The following is a 24,364-nucleotide window of genomic DNA, read 5'->3' as shown; positions in this document are numbered from 1 at the left end:
ATAATGTTACGGTCAATCCAACTATTCGTTGGTAAAAAAAGTAGCCCAAGAGTTTGGCGGTGGTTGGTGATGACTAGCTGCCTTCCCTCTAGTCTTACACTGCTAAATTAGGGACGGCTAGCACAGATAGCCCTCGCGTAGCTTTGTGCGAAATTAAAAAACAAACAAACATCGTGTGCGATTTGGAAGCTGAATGACAAAATTTCTATATAAATGTTTTTAATTGCTTTTTGTTTATATCATTTCAAAGAACAGATGGATAGTAAAACAAGTCACCACTTGTCCGTAGCCTCAAATATACCAAACTACAAATATGTTCAAATCGAAGCTCGTAATTCTTCTCATCTACTGCTGACTGCAGAAACAAGGAAGACTTACGCTTATGGAAAAATGCATGTTCAACGAAAATATTTGAAGTTTTTTCTATTATGAAATGCAAATTATAATAACTATAAAGAGTACAAAACTGTATATTCATGTAAAGCCACTAGACAATTCGAATTGTGCTCATTGGTGAATTATGTTTCAGTTTAACAATTTGGTGGCAAGAAAAGAATGCAATATCTCATTTGTTAGAGCGAGAAAACCTAATTCCAATTAAAAATACGAAATATATATGTCTATTTTTAATAGGCGATCCCATACAACGATCAGCTGGATATTGCAGTTTCTCGCCGTATCAGCCGAAATCAGCTCAGCGAGACCAATGATAGGAGACACGGTATTAGGTGTAGGTTTTGTATATATGTGCACAAACACACACATATACACATGTTTTACTATATTTCACAGCGAGGCAGACAAAGCTACTATCCTTGCATCTAGATTTAGCTGACGAATGTTGTTCAAAATGGGTGATAGTATAAAACCTATTTGCTGCTTGAAATCAATTCTAATTATATTAGTAGTTACGGGAAGAGCCGAGAAAACCATACGCTGTTTTACTCGTTTATTATATGTTCAGATATAAAACATTATCACAGTCTTATGCAATTACTTCGTTGTTTTAGCCTGCACAGTAATATAAAACAGGGCGTGGTCTAGAGTTAGCATGTCTAGACAGCGAATCATACGTTTCATGATTTTCGTTTCGTTGCATTTGAGATATAAAAGCGATGGATAAATTTATTTATTCGATGAAACAACACTAGCTTAAGAATTGACGGTGGATAATGGCTAGATTTAGACACATCATGCATCAATAACCGTTTTGCACTTTTGTGTGAAAATTCTATAACACAAAACAACCAAGTAACAACTCAAACAATTAAGTAAGGGTTCACACAAAATATTAGATCAATTACTGTTATGATGAAGTTAAATGGACTCAAAACTCCATAGATATTATATATACTTCACCATTATTAGAGGCTTTATAGTATTTCTTTGGCTTGATTTCTTTTGAATTTCGCACAAAGTTATACGCGAGCTGTCCCTAATTTAGCAATGTAGGACTAGAGGGAAGGCAGCTAGTCATCACCACCCACCTCCTGGGCTGTTCTTTTACCAATGAATTTCTGACTCAATCAAAGAATGCATTAGCCCTGTGTGCCATATATTTTCCTTCTAATTTCACCTTTGGTGAAAAAGAAATCTTTAACACAAAACAATCATTAAACAGTTGTTCTGCTGTATAATGATTTCGACAAAATACCACAACATTACTGACGTACCTAAATTAATTTAGGTCACAATACGGTGAAACTCACCTCAATTTACAAACAAAATATTTATGAATGAAAACATTATTTGGAAAGTCCACTTATTATATTAAAAAAGTTATAAATAAATTGAAATAAGTGTATGTATAGAGTAAAGGCATTTTTTTAAATAAGCAAACTTTTAATTAAAGTATTTAATTAAAGTAATGTACAGCGGTTTAATCTCTGGCTCAATGCACAGAAATTAGCTGGAGTTCGGACATTTATTAAGCCAGGAACTACAACTTCACCTTATTTGACGTGTAATTTAGGACTTTTGTATTATACTGAATACATTTTCCGCGTAACGTACTGAATAATCACGTTCATCTGCGATAAATCTCGAAGATTATAAAATAATTAACTAATCGTATAAGTCCATATCCTTGTTAAAACAAATCGCGTTTCGCTCGGGTAGCATGAAAATACACGATACATGGATTAAGGTTAGTCAATTATTACAATTACACATCGTGTTTATTGTATAAAATAAACCTGTTAAGCAATAATGTGAACATATTCCACGTTATATTGCATAAATATGAAGATTAGCTATTGATCATCAGTGATTGTTTGTTTTTAATTTCGCGCAAAGCTACACGAGGGCTAACTGCGCTAGCCGTCCCTAATTTAACAGTGTAAGACTGGAGGGAGGCAGCTAGTCATCACCACCCACCGCCAACTCTTGGGCTGCTCTTTAACCAACGAATAGTGGGATTGACCTTCACATTATAACGCCCCCACGGCTGAAAAGGTGAGCATGTTTGATGTGACGGGGATTCGAACCCTCGACCCTTAGATTAGGAGTCGAGCGCCCTATCCACCTGGTCATCCCTGGTCTGTTGTTTCATTTAGTTACAATGTAGACATCACACAAATGTATGATTGTTTTCTTTGCCTGTAATTCCATCTCCGTTGTCTGTTACTGTTTAGCTTTGTCTTTAGAGCTCTTTAAGCACTTATAAATAAATTACGTATATTATGTATATATCTGTCTCCAAATTCTATAATAATTTGTGTTAAATACTCTTGACCGCATAATTACTTGTGCAAAATTGTTGACGTATTTGGATTATCACTATCATGAACGTCATAACAGGATTAACTAATAATATTCAAAATATTTCGAGTGAAACGGATACATATATTCACGTACATTTTATATAAAAAAAGACACTTCGTCTACAACAACCACCACCCTCCCACATACACACACACACGTATATACTCGTATACTGACTAGCCACTCTATTAGAATCCATAATTGACTCATAAATGTCAGTAGAGGAATGTAGTGACGAATGTATCTTTTATATTCGCCCTAAAGAAACCCAGTCATATTAGTATATGATACTTGCCTAAAGAGGGACAATTACTATAATCATTTTGGCACTCTCTGAAACAGTTCGAACACTAAACGATTTCACGATAAGGAGATTAATAAAAGTATCATACGACAGCCATTAACTAGTCTGAAGAGTACGATTAATAATTGCAAACAGAAAAGCGTAACTCCAGTGGTGCTTAGAATGCAAACTGTGGACATTGAATGAATACTTAGAAATACTCAAAGTCAGAACGGTATCGTAGAAGTCAATCAAACGGTCTGTGGCTTTTTTATTTTTAATAGAAATCCATCTAATAAATTTTATTTTCATTTTAAATGTTGCTTGTAGTGAGGGAACCTACCAGGAAATGTTTGAATTGAAAATTGTGTTCCCTCTAAGTCTTAATATGTAATTGTTGGGCATGGAAACTCCTAAATGGAAGGAAATAATTTTGACAGAAGAGGACCACCAGGCCTGGGTATAATGCTGGACATTGCTGTAAATGGATGACCCTGGAATGTTAATCTCAAAGCTTTTCGACTGGTCGTTAGTGACTAAAGCCAACTAAGCACATTCATTGCACTTCTATGCTTAGTATAATTTGTTTACATATTTTGTTCACAAAAACATGATGCCAGATTGAATATGATTCACTTATTTTAACAGGATACTTGGTATATCAATTTATAATTATCTATTTGTTAACTGAGAAAAATCTGGGTGAAATGTTTCATTTATTCTCCAAAAGCCTACAGAGGGCTCGCTGGTTCTCCTGTACCTGTTAATAACTTTGACCAGACGACTCACTACTTTAAATATTTAAGCTTAAGGAAAGCGACAATTTTTGACTTCCAATGATTTTAAGAAATTCATAGGGGAGTCATTTCCATAACCAATCTTTTCAGTATTCCACAGGTGAAACGCTTGTCTAAGCTGTTGGACAGAGGTGTTACAGTTATTAATAGGTTTCTGTCCATAAAAATGGAATATTTGATCCGTGAACTTTACTTTTATGCAAAATATACAGTCATATATTCCAAATCCGCTTGTTTCAAACGACAGTAACTTGGGAATACCAAAATTTATGGTTGGTGCCTCTTGTCTGTGTACATAACCATCTCCATTTTCCATTCTTTGAGACTTCGGTGAACACAGCATGATCTAAGGTTACTTTGATATAAAATGTGAGAGACATGAAGCACATTTTTTGTTTTAAATCCTGATGTCATAACAGTTTCCGCACTACAAGTCATGTTTTAACTTGGTCAATCTCTCCATCTGTTCCACTTCCCTCCTTCCTTTAGCTATCTGGAAGTGATAGTTGTGAGCAAACATGGCAGAATTCAGTTTTTATGCCACTTTAGAAACTGGAAGATATTAATTGGACTTTCTATAATGCTCATCTAGAACTTCTTCTAACCACTGTTGGGTTTAGAGGATGTGACTGATTAGTTTGTTCATGGATTTTCAGTTACCATACCTTACATCCTGATGTATTTTCTGTTTTACCCAGGACCAATATGGATAATGCTTGCCCAGTATGTTTGTTAGGCCCATCCTTTTTTTTCTTCAATGCTAATGAACTGTATGGCTTAATCTTTAAGGAAGTACTACCATCATATGGTGTTTTCACAATTTTATTTCTTCCAACTGTTCTCTTGTCTTCTTGACTATTAAAATATAGACATAAATATTTCCTTCAATTTTTCGGTATGATTATCAGGACGATTATACAAATTAAATTATGCAGATGGGGCTTCAATCAGTCCTAGAATGGTTAAGCAATACATTCACTAGACGAAATTATACTCATTATGAAATGATGTGTCCTCTGTCTTTTTTTTTGTACTGTCTTTTATATTTCCTTCTGGGAGAAGGAGAATTTGTTTGACTTGCTGTGTTAAGTTATTATGATCCTTTCCACAAACTCTGAAAAGGATCTCAGTCTCTTCAAAGATCGACTCTGACTGGTTACTATTCCTATTTACAATCTGTCTTTAAGTCACTCTAAAACGTTAGATATATCAGACTGAACACTCTGACTTCTTAGTCAGGAACGTTGTTCAAGCTATCCATTTTTCATCTCAGTTTTCATGAATATTCCAAGTTGAATGACTTAGCTCATTCAGCTGTGGTTTATGGTGGTCTGTAGTTTCCCATTGGTGTACATTTCTTGAAATCTATATTTGCTGCAGTTATAAACATTATTTCTTGCCCAGGATCACATAGAGGTTAAACGATACACTCAACATACAATTTACAACAACATCGTTAACTCTTTTAATTACAATCTACCCTGGTCTTTTTCAATTTCATATAAAACTGACCTCTTTACTGTTCCGGCTTCTGTTAATCCTACTTTGTTTGATAACTAACGATATTGGTATTATAATGAATAATGTGGTCAGCAGCTAACGAAATCAAGGTATCCTTCCATTCTAGTTATTTAGTTTACACGTTATATTGTGGAAGTTTTTCTTTCTTAGTAAGCCTTTTATTTTGGAGAATATCTTTGAAAGTGATGATGATGCCCAACTTTACCTTTTTGTTTACAATGTTTACACTCGATTAGAGTTTGATGTCATTCAGAGTATTTTAGCACACAAATGACCTTAGCTTCGTTGTAACATAAAACCTCAAACCCCCCTTTACTTTTTCATCAGAGTATTTCCTGATGATAGCTGAATTTCTGTCAGTTGTCATCGCTGATGTACTTTGATTATATATATCTTTGAAAAGCCAGTGAATGAAATGGACCTTGATAAAGATTCATTTATTACATGAATACCTAATATCGTGCTCATTTGAAAGTCGAGATATAGTTGCTCTTAGCAATGGCAGACTCTTCTAGTTGTGCAATATTAGAGAGTTCTTCAATTGCATGTGTGTGTAGAAGCCCTACTAATTAGACCAGTCGGTGTGAGTGTGTGTGGTTATGTATAAATTTATACACCTAAGAGTTTGTTTATTCGCTTTTGAATTTCGCGCAAAACTACTCGAGGGCTATCTGCGCTAGCAGTCCCTAATTTTGCAGTGTAAGACTAGAGAGAAGGCAGCTAGTCATCACCACCCACCGCCAACTCTTGGGCTACTTTTTACCAACGAACAGTGGGATTGACCGTCACATTATAACGCCCCCACGGCTGAAAGGGCGAGCATGTTTAGCGCGACGGGGATGCTAACCCGCGACCCTCAGATTACGAGTCGCACGCCTTAACCCACCTGGCCATACCGGGCCGGTACCTAAAAGACAGAGTTCTTACTTCTTGTTGGTTACGTTCTAATGTAATATCTCTTAGTTAGTCATACATTAAATAATTACTCTGAGTAATATCATCACTAGAAGAACACATTAACAAATATATGACAAGCAAAAACAAAATACTAAATCTTTTGGCCGATTCAATGAAACTGTTACAACTGTGCCATTATATTTGTCGGTCTGGTAGTAAGGGCGCTCGACTCGCAATCTGGGGGTTAGGAATTCGAATTTCAGTTGCTAAACATGCTCATTCTGTACTGTTGCAGACTGGGCAAGCCACCCAAGTTTAAAAATTCTTGTCTTACAAATGCTACAAAGGTAGCTGTTTGGATTAAAACCGTAACGAAGAGAACCGCCTGCCCCCCGCTAGTACAGCGGTATGTTTCCGGATTTACAACGCTAAAATCAGGGGTTCGATTCCCCTCGGTGGGCTGAGCAGATAGCCTTTGTGGCTTTGCTAAAAGAAAACAAACAAACAGAGAACCGCCTAATGAAATTTATCATAAATGAAGTATGCCTAAGCATTACTAAAACCACTAAATCGTAAAACTGTTACATTTCGATGATTTGTTGAATGTGTTATATTAAGAAATATCTTATTATATAGGTTCTAAGATTTTTATATGATAAAAATCGTTATATCTTTTTGACTGCGCAAATTGGTCATTTTTCAGGTTCCATATCTTCAGTTTCCTCTGATCAGAAATTCTTGATTGTGCACTAGAAAGGTTCCAAAATTTATTTGTGCATTTTGATTTTTATATTTATGATTTTTACAGTCATTTTAATTTCTGCTTTGTCGCTGCTTTAGTGCCAGCAAATCAAGACCTCGTATGAAGCTAATAAACTAAATTAACTCAATGACATTTCAATCAATACTCCTTGTTCATATTGTTGTGTTATTAGAGTAAGCTTGTTGAAATGTGCATTTATTACCACGACAGTAATTAATTTGTTTACCAAACATTCAAAGAACGTCGCTTGGTAACATGTTTATAGGCAGTTTTTTTTTAAATGAAGACTCGAAAGTTAAACAGTAAAATACCATACAAAACCTTGATGCCAGTACTGTTTTGAATAATTTAATTTTGAAAGGAGTATTTCACCAAAATTAATATGACTCAATGGTATGTCTGTGGGCTTATAGCGCTACGAATATGGTTTCAACTGTTTAGCTTTGCGCTAAACTACAAACAAAATTAAATGCAGGGAAAACCGTATCTTCTTTCTTCCTACATATTTTACTTTTTGGCTTCCAGAACTATCAGTCATTTTATCTATAATTTAACACTAATGTCTTACTAGAGCTATCTAAGATACAAATTTAATGATTTCTAAAAGCATTCAAAGGAGTCTTTTGTTTTTGTATCGATTATAGCTGACTCGTTACGAACCACGTCACGTGATGTATCTTGTCCACTCAAAAATGGAGAACGATTAACATTATTTCAAATTTGTATGGTCTGAAAATAGAGCTATCAGGTCATCCCTTAAGTAATGTCCGATTTTAGGTTGAGTTAAAGAGAAAGAAATTGAAACTCTTTTAATGTTATTTAATCAATAATGTATGTTCCATTACTATTAATTACTTCCTGTCAACGATTCACAATCTTCTAAATGCTATTTCTATAAAATTCTTGGGGTTTGGAGGAAAAGAATGTCGAGTGGGTAGTTTTGACATATTCATATGTTCCAAGCTCTTTACCATCAAGACAGTCCTGCAAACTTCGGAAAATATGACAATCAGATGGGGCAAGACCTGGAGAATAAGGAGGATGTGGAAGTTTTTCCCAGTCTAGCTCTTCAATCTTTACAGATGTGATCCTTGCTGTATGGTACCGTAGTATCCTGGTGTAACACAACACCTTTGCGATTGATCAAAGCAGACCTATTTTCTTTCAGTACAACATACAAACACTCTAACTGTTGACAGTAGAAGTCTGGTGTAATCGTTACGTTGAGTGAAAACAACTCAAAGTGGATCACACCAACAATATCCCACCAAACGCTTAACAAGATTTCCTAGGGTGGAGGTTCATTTTGGGCTATACTTTAGCCAGTTTACCTGCGCTGAGTCATGGTCTGTGGCGCTTAACATTTTTATAAAATATCCATTTTTTTATCTCCAATCATTAACTTGTCCAAAAAAGTGAGTTACGTTTACGAGAGTTTAGAGAAGAGAAAATGTTCACTCTTGCTCTAAGGTTGGCTTCTGTCAAGTCATGGAGGACCCATTTTCCATGTTTTGACACCTTTCCAAACTGTTGCAGATGACAGTGAACTGCCCAAGTGGTTGAATTAAGCTTCTGTGCTAGTTATTCAACTGCATCAGCACAATCTTTAACAAGTGCAGCCAACAGCAAGTAATCATTAAACTCAACAGGACAACCTAAACGTGGCTCATCACTTAAGCTGTAGTAACCAGATCTAAACTTCTAAAACCAACTTCAACATTTTCTTTCACTGAGAGTCTCAGCACCATAAACATCTTGAATGTTTCGTGTAGTTTCTACTACACTATTGCCTTTTTTAAACTCATTAAACATTATATGCCTAATATGCTCCTCAGACACGTCCATCTTTATAAGGGTTTATTCGATTAATGATCCGAAGAAACGGAGTTAGGTTTATTTGTCTGAACATTTTTATACACGTTTCACTACATATTTTAGTCATTAAAGCCTTTTACAAAGACAGAAATGATGTGATGAACTTTCTGTATTGAATTTCATACATAACTTATGGGATGACCTGCTATATTTTAAAGTGAAAAAATATTGAACGTAAAAAAGTGTAAGCCGTTTCTTGTCTAAGTTTTTAAAATGGTTTTTAATATTTTACTTTAGATGTAATTATAACATCACACAGTGTGAGGCATAGTTTTCTGTAACATCTTCGGACTCGAATGCTAATAGATAAAGATTGCTCGACTCGCAATCTGCAATAAAAGGAGTAAAAGGTCCAAGGTTTGAACTGCTATATCACTGACAATTTTTCTCACTGTCAGTTGGAGGCAGTTTCGAAAAGTCACAATCAGTTCCTTTCTTCAAAGATTCAAATAAAGACCTTTGTGGCAGCGGGTGCTGCTGACTTCCTACCCTCCCTATTGCCAGTTGTTCAAAATCAAAATTCTTTAACCATGCCACTTTTGCCCAAGGTGTCGTTTAAATTGAAAATTCCAGTTGCTCAATAACTAGAGAAAATAGTAGGGTAGAGTTACTATATCTGTCTTGACGATCGATATTTTCAAGTCAGACGCCGTTAAAACCGTTATGTGTAAATGTGTCTAAACTTCAAATGAATTTTAAGCAATTATTTAAAATTCCATATAAGTTTCGTATAATGTGGAAGATGATGCAAGCAATAAGTTATTGTTTAATGTGTTTGCAAATACAAAAGAAAAAACATTAATAACAAATCATGAGCACGTATATAACATTCGTTCTCAGAAATAAAACTTGACGCTGGCGCTGCAACTCCGTAAACTGATCACCGAACCAGCGGGTTTCAAATTGTGAGAAAAAAAAAGTTATAAATTTCATGTGATAAAGATAAAATTGTTGACAGCTAAATCGTATTAATAAATAAAGAATACATCAATTCGTACACAAATAATGGATAAAACAATTCCTCCAGACAATTGCCCTTGCCCTCTGATGGAATGTTAAGAAAGATTTTCTGGGGGTAAATTGTCATTACGTCTGACTGTTTTGTTTCTTCTTCATAAAAAAATCATACAAAATTCAGCTTTAAAGAAGATTACACTGATATGTTTGTTAAATTCCTATAAATTTAATAACCACACAATCACATTTTTTCCCCTTTAAAATAGGCGAGTTTTACGTATTAGAAATCAATTATTTTGGATGTGTATTTTGAAATTAAATAATGTATGTCTTTTTATTTATTAGTTAGGCAGAAAGCTGCACAATGAGCTATCTATGCTCTGCCTACAAGGTATCTAAACCTTGGTTTTAGCGTTATAAATCCACAGACATGCAGTCGTGTCACGGAGAGGGAGCAGTAATATTTGGCACAGCCAGCTGTTCGAAGCTCATTGAATAATCGCAGTATTAAACTGTTTCCCGTGACTAGAATGTTTTTGAAGGTCATTATATTAGAGACTCAAAGCTACACTTCTTCTATTCTTGTTTCATTGCACGTGACGAATCTTTATTGCTCATGCCAGCAATAGAACAGATTTACTTCACGACAATTCCTGCTTCATTAAACATGCTGAACTGAACAAGTGCGACCTTAATACGTTAACTCGTAGTTGTTTTAGAAACAGTTTTATTTATGCATCATTTAGTCACCCTGTTTGAGGTGAGTCAGGTGTATAATATTATTTTCTTTGGCTGTCTACTATTCGCTACAAATCATTACGAGTGAAAAATATAGGTGAGATTTGACGTTCCTTTTATGGTTCACAAAACACGAGGCAATGAAGTGCTTTGTTTTTCTGTTTGTTTTGTTCTTTGAATTTTGCGCAAAGCAACTCATGGGCTACCTGCGATAGCCATCCCTAAGTTAGCAGTGTAAACATGCCACCAAACATGCGATGGGTATTCGAATCCGCGAACCTCAGATTACGAGTTGATAGCTTTAACCCACCTGGCCATGCCGGGCCTTGTTTTTCTGTCCAAGCAGAATGTTTAATTCCTTGGGTGTTTGTAAAAATTGAACCTGAAAGGTTCGTGCCACTAAATCCTCATTCATTCATGTGTAGAATTATATGAAGATGAGAGCACCATAATGTGGAAGGTAATGGACCAAACTTAATACTTAACGTTATTCACTGTAATTCAGACACTAAAGAAAAGTTACATCATTCGGTTTAGCATCTACAGAAGTTTACTGGAAACCTCTTTTTGTGAGAAACACACTAACTAGATCGAACTTGTTGCTAAAAATAGTTGTTAGATCAGAACTTAGAATCCACAAATGTCTCACATAGATATTTTTTTTTACATAGACTACCTTTTTATTCATTTGTTATTACTTTTTTGAAGACATCTTGAGTTTCTTTGTTTCAAAGTGAGAACTTGATTATGATAAGAAAATTACTTCAAAAGAGTGTTTGTTTTCAAAGAGCGTGTGTGTTTTTCTTATAGCAAAGCCACACCTAGATCTATCTGCGATGTCCACCGAAAAGAATCGAATCCATGATTTTAGCATTGGAAATCCAAAGTCCTACAGCTGTCCTAGCGGGGGTTTCCAAAATGAGAATCTAATTAGGTAGGTAATTTGGTAATTATATTTGGTATATTAATTCAAGTTAAAAAATTGCACATTGTTGCAAAAAATACAGTGGCGGCACCAAGGGGGTAGGGGCTTGAGACCCCCAAATGAGCCAAGCCCCCCTCAGCCCCCCAATATTGTTACCTACATATATTCATAAAATATGGAAAACACAATCGTTGTTGTTGCTTAACAATTAACATCAAAGAGACATAGATCAATAGAACTCAATGTCTTCATTAAGACGGAAGTATGTGTCATGCGTCCCATAGCAACGTACTGAATGCACTGAAACTCATGCTTTGTATTGTCGCTCACTGTGTAATGCCATTCTGTCTTGAGCTTTGACGAAGACTAGACAACCACGTTGATTTAAAGTTACAACAGATCATCATGGATTTTACTTAATAAACCAAAGGTTGCACAGGTATTTACCCATTAATTTCATTTATCTTTTATTGAAAAGTAAAACATAGCATGCATGTATAAGTGTATTGTGTATAGGTCAAAACTATGAAGCATTTAGCCGGTGTTGTGTCCTCTGATCATTTTGCATTGTGTATCAGCCATCCAAAATTGTACTGATGATTGTGGCATACACTTAAAATTGTGAATTACAATCCAATTAATGTTATACTTATGATTAGATAATAACCTTACATGTTAATTGACCAAATAATATTTTAAACAATTGTAGAATGAATTTTGAAATTGTCATTGGGCTATTTAGAAGTGCCTAATTTAATGTGATGTAACAGGTGCTTGTCACACTTATGATAAACAGGTGCATTGTTTTGAAGTGATATTATCTATAACCACAACATGATAAAAGATAGATAGCCTGGTAGTGACCTTACTTAAGTTAATAAACTTCACATGGGATAATTCGTTTCTGCTGTGTAAACTATGTCTTTATGTTATATTTCTTTTCATTTGTAGCTTTACTCTTAACGGTATATTAAATGTTCAATCTAAGCTAATCTTGATTTTCTTTATTATTATGTATTACCTTGGGTGCAATTTAGGTGAGCTTCCTCTTTTACATATACGCATATTTTCATAAACAGATTATTTCTAATTTGTAATAATGAATTATTAATCAGAATATGAATTTCCATTCAAAACTGCATTGAAAACGCAGATCAAAATAGCACACCTTTGTGAAATGTGCCTTGGTATTTACATTATTATAATTTATCATATATACTTCATATTGATGGCATTTTAGGAAGCCCCTCCACAGTTTACCTCAGCCCCCCTCAGCTCCTCCAACGAAAATATCCTGACGCCGCCACTGAAAAAATACATCAGTTTGTTGCATAAAATTGGCGTCTTGTTAGAAAGAAATGGTTCTATTTCAATAAAAGAACTGTCAAATACATTTTCAGTGAATTACAAGAAGCTAAACATTTCGAAAAATGATTGGAAAATACAAAAGACATAAGAAAAAAATTTCTGAACGCAAAACAAAAACTATGACGATTCAATTCCTGTAAAAAAAACTTTAACAATTGTCCACAATTGAATTATCGTTCAAAAAACTTCTTGAATATTTATAAAAATTACAGAAATTTTGGCGGTCGACTTTATTTCATAACCGCCGGCCCGGTATGGCCAGGTGGGTTAAGGCGTTCGACTCGTAATTTGAGGGTTCGAATCCCCGTCGCACCATATGTACTCGCCATTTCAGCCGTGGGAGTGTTATAATGTTACTGTCAATCCCACTACTCGTTGGTAAAAGAGTAGCCAAAGAATTGGCGATGGCCGGTGATGACTAGCTGCCTTCCCTCTAGTCTTACACTGCTAAATTAGGGACGGCTAGCGCAGATAGCCCTTGTGTGTTTTTGAGAGAAATTCAAAAACAAACAAACAAACCAAACCATCACCGCTATGAAGTCTTATAATTTTTTACAAAATATGCATTTTATGCTTTATCAAAGTGACACAAATTTTTTACAACAAAGTACGAAATTTTTGCAAAACTCTATGCTTATGAATAGGAATGTAACATCAAAACTAATTTGTTTCAAAGCATGAGTCAGTGATCATGGAGGTAAAATATTGTCCTGGATCCGTTTGGGAGACAAATTGCCGCGCTGAGAAACACTGTGAAGTCAAATTGAAACAATTACGTTTGATGTAATAGGAATGTATATATAATACTTGTAGTGTTTTAAACCCATTTTATTTCACCATACAGTAACCCAAATTAATTATGTATGTGAATAATGTTATGACATTTTAGTGAATTTATTATTTGATATTATACAGGGAACAATTGTTTAATGACTGTATATGTATGCGAAAGATGTCCCCTCTGTTTGTTTGTTTTTCACCAGAGGACTTGTGAGGTTTTTTGGTTTCTTAGGTTTGCTGACCCAAGCTGTGCTAATGGGCCTCGAATAAGCAAAACTGCAGTCCTCCACAGGACAGGGTACATCCAATAGAAAAAAATGTACACGACCTCTATGTCACATATTCTGTTTAAATTTCACCTCTGGTGGAAAAAAAAAGAAAAGAAATATTTAACACATATATACAGTCATTAAACAGTCCTCTGTATTACATCGTACAATAAATTTGTTGAAATGTCATGACATTATACACATAGCTAAATTAATTTACATTACAATATGGTGAAGTGAAACGGACACAACATAACATAGATAAAGAAAAGTCAGTTTCAGTTCCACAAGTCACTCCCTATTTCGTTGTGTTCTGAGATAAAGGATAACACGCACGCACATACAGTTTTATAAACTCGTGGACTAATGACAAAATGACGCCATATTATCTCTACGCAACACAGATAACGCTAAATAACCACACTCTCAGTTACGTGTAACTACCTTTTCAAAATTTCGATTGCATTTTATGAATATTTAAAGACAAAATTTTCGATAGGGTTTTTTCACGCTTAGTTTATAAAACGCAAATCTGTGTAAAATAACAGTCACTTGTAACCCAGCCAAGAAACTCGAAAAGAAAAAATTATGACGCAACAATATTATAATTGTAATATAATATAAAACAATAATATAACTATAATTTTGCACACAATGATAATTGGCTCAGCGATAAGCACGAAGGCTAAAATTCGGAGTTGATTCTTTGAAGTGTTCAAAGTAGAGCTAATCTATTGTGCAGGGTTGTGCTTAACAGCAAAGAAACAATAAATCCTTATTATAGTTACAGACTTGTAAATATTTACAACATTTAGTTACATTGTAATAAAATTGGAAATGAAAAGTTTTTCTTTTCTTAGTGCAAAGCTACACGGCGAGCTCTGTCTACCTCGGGGAATCGAAACCTTGAACCATCTTATTAAGCATGATGCTACACAATAAGTCGTCTTTGCTCTACTTACTTTAGCGATTTTAAAATTGGAAACACCTCAGATTTACATTTAAGCCTCGGTTACAGGATGTAGGGTAAAAAAAAAAACACATTAACGAGAAGCAAAATCCACATTAATTGTTTCGATGTCTAATTTGTTGAAGGACGGAGATCTGAATTGTTTTTGCATTTGTTTGGTTTGAATTTCGCGCAAAACTACACGAGGGCTATCTGCGCTAGTCGTCCCTATTTAAACTACTCTTTTACCAACGAATAGTCGGACTGACCGCCACATTATAACATCCCAGCGGCTAAAAGGGGCGAGCATGATTGGTTTCACGGAGATTCGAACCCGTGGCTCTCAAATTACGAGTTGCGCGCCCTAACCACCTGGCTATGTCGAGCCATTATTACATTTTAAAAATAAATTATTGTTTCCTATTTTTAGAGCATATATATATTATATAGCGTATAACAGAGTATATATATGTACAAACTTTGTATACAAACGAGTTATTCATCACAGAGAAACTTAGAGACAAAAAGTTTATAAATATTTTGCCACTAATTGGTTGCTTGGCTTAATGATTAGAAGCTCGATTCGTAACTTACGGTTCACGAGATCGAACTCGCGTTCTGTTGTGCTTACCCTTATAAATTTGATGGAGTTATAATATTATCATCAATCGCGCTAATCGTTGGTTAAGAATAGCACAAGGTCTTACGGTGTTTGCTGCTGGCCGACCGCATTCTCTCAGTTTTAGGGACGATGGTAGACAGCCTGATGAGCTTTGTCATGAACAAACCACCAAGCATGCTCGCCCTCTCCGCCGTGGGGACGTTATAGGGTGACGGTCAATCCAACTATTCGTTAGTAAAAGAGTAGCCCAACAGTTGGCGGTGGGTGGCGATGACTAGCTGCCTTTCCTCTAGTCTTACACTACTAAATTCAGGACGGCTAACGCAGATAGCTCTCGTGTAGCTCTACGCGAAATCCAAGAACAAACATAAAGAAACAAATAAATAGGTTGTTTCATTTATTTAGGTAAGTTTCTGTAGTTAATTAAGTCTTTTTTGATATACTTTAGTTATCTTGCTGGTTGGTAGCTGATCATTATTATATCTCATTATGTTTTATACAACTTGCATGCACAGTAAATGAGTTTATATATAAATATCAGTGCATATGTAATTTGAGCAATGTATCTAATTACGTATGCCAAGTTAACATGAGAAATAGAATGCATCTCTTTATTGGGAATTTGCTCATAAACTGGAACTCCAATTTACACACAGAATAACAACAAGAAAAAGCCGTTTACATTTTAATGTGAGAAAGCCGCAAAAATATATTTGTTGTTTTTTTTCAACTATGACGTTAATGTGCATTCTTCATCACTAGTTACCATCACATTTATTTCACACGTGTATGTTTTCTTTCTTATAGCAAAGCCACATCGGGCTATCTGTTGAGCCCACCGAGGGGAATCGACCCCTGATTTTAGCGTTGTAAATCCGTAGACATACCGCTATACTAGCGGGGGGCGTATTTCACACCTACAGAAGTGTAACTGGCTGCTAATGATTTTTCACCTTATCGTGATAAAAGTAGCTAATCTGCTGCTAATTTTACTCTTTGTTTCCATCATTTCCGTGAGATTGTTCACGTCGAAGGAAAATGCTCTCAGAAGTAAGAACTTAATATTATTTTCACCTTCTAAGGGAGTGTGATGCGAAAAAATAAAAAGACGAGAAACACTTGAGAATTTTTAACACGTTATATCTAAGACATTGTATTATAAGGACATCCACTTCTAGCATTACAAATGACTTTTACGCAAAAAAAAAGAAGAGAAATATTTAAGCACTTTTAAAATGTTATCAAGAACCAGGATGGTGATTCATTATAGGGATCGCAAAAAGTTAGACAAAGCTCTGATAGAGTATTCGGGCAAAAAGTATCTTAAACAGTAAAGATTCAATTGAAGCAACACCTTGACGTTGGCTGCTAAGACTTTCACATATAAAAACGCACAAAAGAAGCATATTACACTTTACAAGGAAAAGAAAATCTGATCAAAATGGCTACTTTGCAGTTATTTTCTTACCAGCCTACAACAAAATATATTTAAAATATTGCACCCAAAACTTCATAGTTTTTTTATGTAGTCAAATGATACTGCGAAAGTTTTAGGGGTAATAAAAGTCAGTTTGTTCCTCTACATTTTACATCAAAAAACATCATAATTCTAGTGTAAACAATGTTATCATTAATAATCCCTTGAAGTTAACTCTTTTAAAGATGTCTGGCATTCCTTTGAAAAACTTGAGTACGGCGTGAAGCAGAAATTAACAACCAATAATAGATAAATATCAGATGGTTGTAACATGTAGATACTCAACGTTTTGTATACAATACAACTGGTGTTTTTAGTGAACCCATCACTATATCAGGTGTGAACTAAAGAAGAAAAAAAGCATTACACATGATATTAAATTTTATTACACATTTTCGTATAATAATTACTTTAAAAGACACGAAAGTTTGTTGAAGCCGATGTTTCTCTTTAGACGTATATGTTTTATTTAAAAGGCTACTTTTCTAGTGGCAAAATTTATATACTTAGCGGTGGTAGTATCTCAGTCTAGGAATGTATTTTCCCATTGCTATATATTATGTGTTTAAAATGTAGTTACAGAAAAACTATAAATGCTCACTATATTCTCGAAACATTTCACAGGTCGAACTAATGTGATCAAATACTCAATAGCTACAGTAAATCATCATGAACCGTTTCATATAGCTATTTAGCAATGTTTATTATCATTAAAATATATAAAGTTATTATATACCTATAGTCGTGCAGAAGAAAATCAACAAAGATATATAAAAACGCTAGGAGTTTAAAAACATGCAAATAAGAATCGTACAAAAGTGAGGAAGCAAAACTGCTTATACTGTAGACATCACATCTTAAACTACATATCGCTATTTTCACTCCACCAAATGTAACTGTAGATAACAGCATGGAGCCATAACAGGGATTTCTAGTTGAATTAAATAACATCTATAGTATTTTAAGCATTGCTCTATTGTTCTCTTTGTTTTTTTTACGATCCTTATTGCAGGTTTTTAAAATCCCAAGTTTCTATTTATGTTTTAACAATATGTTACAAAGACACCATTTTCATGGTATTTCATTCTTAAAAAATATTTGTCTCATGTTATAAGAGTTAGGGAAGTATGCTCCCGTTAACTATAACCTTTTTTATGTTAGAAATAGTCATGAGTCTTCTGGCACTTGGAAATCAGCTGCATTGACTATTTACAACATTCCAACCTCGTCTATTATAAAGATTGATTAAAAATCCAAGTCAGCCTCGTTGTTCGTTTCTGGAAAGACAAGATCAATAACTGCTCTAGAAATCTAATTACTATCTAATTCTCTTGAGTGAAAGCCAAGACAAGAGACGGAGCTTTTCTTGAAATGCTTCAAAAGAGAAAAATGATTTGGAGTTGGCTGACTTAACTAGAAAAAAGTATTCTAATTGTATAATCCAAAAATGTAGCTTTCATAAAACAATCACGTTCACAGTCTCGAAACGGAAACAAAAACCACATTGTATCAATCTCAAGAAACTAGGGTCTTTCAACAGATACAAATACTTATCGTTTATTTCTATACACACAAATAGCAATGTCAGATGACTATTCACTAAACATATAGGCTCGACATGGCCAGGTGGTTAAAGTACTCGGCTCGTAATCCGAGGGTCGCGGGTTCGAATCCCCGTTACACCAATCATGCTCGTCCTTTCAGCCGTAGGGGCGTTATAATATTCCACTGGCCTACACCCGACACATGTAAGAACGAATATCGGTCTTAAACCACTGGCCTACGGCCGACACATGTAAGAACGAATATCGGTCTTAAACCACTAGCATACACATGTGAGAACGAATATCGGTCATAAACCACTGGCCTATGCCCGACACGTGTAAGAACAAATATCGGTCTTAAATTACTGGCCTACTCCCGACACACGTAAGAACGAATATCGGTCTTGAACTACTGGCCTACACTCGACACATGTAAAAACGAATATCGGTCTTAAACCACTGGCCTACGCCTGACACATATAAGAACGAATATCGGTCTTAAGCTGCTGGCCTAATCCCGACACATGTAAGAACAAATATTAATTATCCTTAATGGCTAGGATTTTATATTTTTAGATTGCAATGAAAATGGTTCGCCGTTAGCAAAACATGCCATTTTAACTTTAGTTACATCATAAAATCATAAATAACTACAATTTTATAACAATACTTTCAAATCACTCAACCTTTAGGCAAATAAAATTCGATGTGCTGCATAGGTATCTTTCCTACAACAGCTGTTACCTTATACCAGTGATGAAACAACGTATCTCTCCAAAGTATTCATAGATTCTATTTATTGAATACCCATACCAATTGTTGGCCTCTTAAGTTTAAATTACCTCGTTGTCTGAAGTGAAAAAAATATGCAAATTAAAATCAGCATTTCAACTTTAAACATTCTCCAGTATGAAATATACTTGTAAGCTTTCGATTTGGAAATGATTTAAATTAAACAAGAATTTTATATAAATTATTAAAGACATTTAATATTACGCATTGTAAAACCGTTAACTATTTTGCAAAATAAAACACGAATATTTGTCTATTTAAGTACATATACATACACATCGTCATAAATCACATCCAAAATTTAAAGCAAAAACTTTTCAATTGTTGTTATATGTTTAGTTTTTTTAAGATAATAATTACATGATCCAATGTTCTTGTATTGACCAACTGTTTGTTTCTGAATTTCGCGCAAAGCCACACGAGGGCTATCTACTCTAGCCGTCCCTAATTTAGCAGTGTAAGACTAGAGGGAAGGCAACTAGTCATCACCATCCACCGCCAACTCTTGGGCTACTCTTTTACCAACGAATAGTGGAATTGACCATAATATCATAACGCCCCCACAGCAGAAAGGGTTGTTATTTTTGTTACGACGGGGATTAAAACTCACAACCTTCAGATTACGAGTCTAGCACCTTAGCTACGTGGCCATGCCATGCCCTACTAACCGTAGCAAACAAACAATATTAAATTGTCTCTCGGCGTGTCAGTTTATATGCGTTAAAGCAAGGTTCTAGAATTTGCAATTGGAAACAATACGTTAGTGCTTTTGTAAAATATATATTGTTGTTTCTTACACTCAAGAGTGTTCTGAAAATTTAGATAATAGGCGGGAATTTTGCAATACATATTTAACACTATAAGCTACATGCCTTTCTTAATATGCATTTAACTAAACCCAACATTGATACTAAAATCAATGCATAACAGTAAATCCTTTATAATAGATATTAGTACTATCTCATATGCCCCCCCAGTGGCTCAGCAGTATGTCTGCGGACTTACAATGCTAAAATCCGAGTTTCGACACCCGTGGTGGGCAGAGCACAGATAGCCCATTGCGTAGCTTTGTGCTTAACTCAAAACAACAAAACAATTATCTCATATGTTGCTAGAGGCGGTATGTAATTATTTCTGTGCGATGGGACTTTTCAAATGGACAATGAAAAACAAACATTGTCCTACACTAGATAGCTTATGGAAAGCACGCAAGGAACAATGATATGCTTTTGACATGGTACCCTTACGTCTGAACCTTTTGAAACGGAAATTGCATTATAAGACTATTTCCAAGATGTATGGTCTTTAGATAAAGAATGATCGAATGTGACAACGTGGATTTTAACGATGTGGTGAAGGTCTAAACTCATTTTAACTTACCGTAATCAAACCCCGTAGGTGGTAATGTACTTGGAGATATATCATTAAATCCTTTAACAACAAGGAGTCTTCCTCTAATTTTTTATATTTTCTGTCATGTGTAAAATATATTTCATAATTCTGAGGGTAAAACCGCTTAGAGGCAATATTAAAGGTCTTACGTATAATTTTCGTTTGATAATCGCATATGAGAATACTTTTAGTATTAGCTGTTAACTTTCTATTAAAGTTAACCTGCTTCAAGATCTATCAAACAAGGTTATCATTTCATTTAGCTCTTCATACAAATTTACTTAATGTATTTTCATATGAATCATTTCAATTCATTTATCAATACAATTATAGTTCACGAACAAAATACTCTTATAGATTTGAAAGTGTTTATTATGATTGGCTTATATTTCTTCTTTGTTCTAGAAGTTTAAAGCATAGGATCTTAAGTGCCGTAAAAGACAACTAGTAGAAGGAGTCCGAGAGCCTATAATAAACTATTTAGATATGTGGAATAATGTGCTTAAATGAGTACATGTACCTTTTTGAACAATACTGAAGAATATAGTTTGAATACAATATTGATATTAAAATTTAATACTTATATTACATTTAATAAACTTAGATAACTGTATGGAAACATGCAATAGGTTTGAAAAATTACCAGGTTAGATTTGAAATGTTAGTTAGTATGTAATTAGAAAGATTTGGATCTCCATGTAACAATAAAAGTGACAATCAAAGTTGAGGTCTGTATATATATGAATAAAAGTGACTATGCCTCCAAAGCTGTGGTTTAGTATCAAATCGTTTAGTCTTATCCTATACTATCAGTCCAATCATGCCGTATATAAAAATGGTTACTTTGATTTACACATTGTATGTCTTTTCATTGTCAAGTATGAAATACGTTTTTATTCCTTTGGATGAATAAGAATACTAAGGGGCAACTGTACCTTGTAAAAGCATATTTAGTCAGAAATGTCTGTTAAAATCCAATAAGTATGCTAAGTTATCATAGCGTTCTTCATATGTTTCCTCTTTAAAAATGTTAACACTGCTCATACTTGTGAAGAGGGTTAGCTAATGTTCATAAGAAAAACAAATGATCCTTTGTGAAAATAGTTTCATTTTCTTTTAGCAGTATCATTGGAAAAAAAGACGACAATTTAACTTATGTTTTAGCTTCAGTGGATCACTCACTGACTGCTTCAAATCGATGCATCGAAATTGCTGACGGTTGCATCAAATACAGATGAAAAAAATTGCTGTTCTAGTACAAATAAAACCTTTATCGTGTAAATGTAAAAGGCCTAGATGCCTAAAATGCTTAGTATTATATCGTTGTGTCTGTGAATGTGATGGATTATCCCTTTTTGCTAAATTGACTCTGATACGTGGAGGAAAAGTAACCCAAAAGTGTATTGACAAGTAGTAATAAAGGTGTAGGGAAAATTCTTTGAAAACAGTTATTCAAAAACAAGTTTTCGTAATAACATTTAATTGAATGCCCCAAATTTATATCGATTTTTAAATATAAATTAATAGATAAATTATCATAAAAAGGTATATAACTTACCTTTTAATGAACTTCCCAAGTGAAATGGATAGGTGTTATTTAATACATAATGAAAAACATACATATGTAGAAAATGAGATGTTTAACCACAATAAAGAATACTACTATATCATGATATTAGTAGAGGAAGTTTTATCACGCCATTAAAAGTATTCATACACATCAATATTATTTATTTATTTATCTAAGCAATAGCTAATAATTTATGTACAATACCATACAAGTAATCATTCATATTATTTCTTGGTTGAAATGCATTGACAAATCTGTTTATTCCCTGTACAAAGTTACTGTTTTTTCGATCAATAGAAGGTTCCAGACATTATGGGTGTTATCGCTTGAGCTGCATTGTGACCTTATTTCCATGTTTCTGTTTTTAACGGGAATTAGAATGAAACAAACGTTATAAAACCGGTGTGATATGTAAACATTTGCACTGCTAATTATGTAGTGAATACGTACTGCTTGTAAATGTGTTTCGAAAAATAGTTTTTAGAAGAAATACCTTCGAAGAATGTGCCGCAAACTTTCTTTGTTAACGTGAAGATGACTTAGAAAGGGTGTGTGTGTGTTTTCATTCAGCAAAGCCACCTCGACCTATCTGCTGAGTCCACCGAGGGGAATCGAACCCCTGATTTTAGTGTTGTAAATCCGTAGACTTACCCCTGTACTAGGGGTCTGACTAAGAAAGGTCATAACGTTGTTCTCTACTTATCAATAAAAGTGTTAATACCCATACCAGCTGTTCTCAGATACATTTTTATTTCAAGTGGGTTTCTCGTCATCACGAATCAAAACTTTCACTGGATTTTACCCTTTGAAGGGTGTCAGCATAAAGTTTTTATTTTATGTGAAAACCTATATTAAAACTGAATAACTGCCTGGAATTTTTAGCGTGATACAGTATATACTGTAAACGCATTCTGAGTGAGACTCTTTACAATTTTTGTTCTAGTTATCTAACGTCCCTAATGTCAACATCTAATTAAAAACACATTAGTTGTGAATAAAAAGTGCGGTCTAGAAAACGATTGAGAGTACAACTTAAGAGAATAAAATAAAAATTGGCTAAACTTACAGCATTGATAAGAACTTTGTGACAAATATCCATTCATTAGTTACTCAGTCCGCTTTTTATCTTCAACTTGGGACATGATTGCGGGCAAAACAAAACACGTGGTCCAGCTAACTAATAAAAATGTATTTGCTGTAGAATTAATATCAGTATTATAAGTGTAGCTGTCAGTTTGGCCGCCAATTTTGATTTCATTTCCTCAAGACATGCACTCAATCATTTTGACCGCACCTTTTCTTTTTCACACCTAAGGTGTTTTTTATTAGATATCATGATATGTTGTCAAAACTCATCAACAAACCATAGCAAGTAAGAAAGTGACTCTCGATATTAACCAACATTAGCTTTAGTACCACAAGCCTGTTATTTTGAACAGACCTGTACTTTACAGAACCAACTAGATTCCGTAAAGGTGTTTTTTATTAGATATCACGATACGTTGTCAAAACTCATCAACAAACCATAGCAAGTAAGAAAGTGACTCTCGATATTAACCAACATTAGCTTTAGTCCCACAAGCCTATTATTTTGAACAGACCTGTACTTTACAGAACCAACTAGATTCCGTAAAGGTGTTTTTTATTAGATATCACGATACGTTGTCAAAACTCATCAACAAACCATAGCAAGTAAGAAAGTGACTCTCGATATTAACCAACATTAGCTTTAGTACCACAAGCCTATTATTTTGAACAGACCTGTACTTTACAGAACCAACTAGATTCCGTAAAGGTGTTTTTTATTAGATATCACGATACGTTGTCAAAACTCATCAACAAACCATAGCAAGTAAGAAAGTGACTCTCGATATTAACCAACATTAGCTTTAGTCCCACAAGCCTATTATTTTGAACAGACCTGTACTTTACAGAACCAACTAGATTCCGTAAAGGTGTTTTTTATTAGATATCATGATATGTTGTCAAAACTCATCAACAAACCATAGCAAGTAAGAAAGTGACTCTCGATATTAACCAACATTAGCTTTAGTCCCACAAGCCTATTATTTTGAACAGACC

The 24,364-nt window shown here is 34.4% G+C and overlaps 1 protein-coding gene and 1 long non-coding RNA gene across 3 annotated transcripts in view; one reads left to right on the top strand and one right to left on the bottom strand.

Annotated features, from left to right (window-relative positions):
* The window catches only part of LOC143248885 (uncharacterized), an 84,212-nt gene that overhangs the window by 29,573 nt on the left and 30,275 nt on the right, over window positions 1-24,364 (bottom strand). The gene's annotated exons all lie outside the window — the stretch shown is intronic.
* The window catches only part of LOC143248886 (uncharacterized), a 67,479-nt gene continuing 53,615 nt past the window's right edge, over window positions 10,501-24,364 (top strand). Inside the window, exons 1-2 of the long non-coding RNA XR_013027247.1 lie at window positions 10,501-10,616; window positions 11,405-11,528. This is a non-coding gene — a long non-coding RNA (uncharacterized LOC143248886). The remainder of the gene's footprint in view (window positions 10,617-11,404; window positions 11,529-24,364) is intronic.

This window comes from Tachypleus tridentatus, chromosome 4 (assembly GCF_004210375.1).
Source record: "Tachypleus tridentatus isolate NWPU-2018 chromosome 4, ASM421037v1, whole genome shotgun sequence".
Classification (NCBI taxonomy): Eukaryota; Metazoa; Arthropoda; class Merostomata; order Xiphosura; family Limulidae; genus Tachypleus; species Tachypleus tridentatus.
The sequence above is the reverse complement of the archived record's forward strand: the minus strand, read 5'-3'. Positions and strand labels throughout refer to the sequence as shown.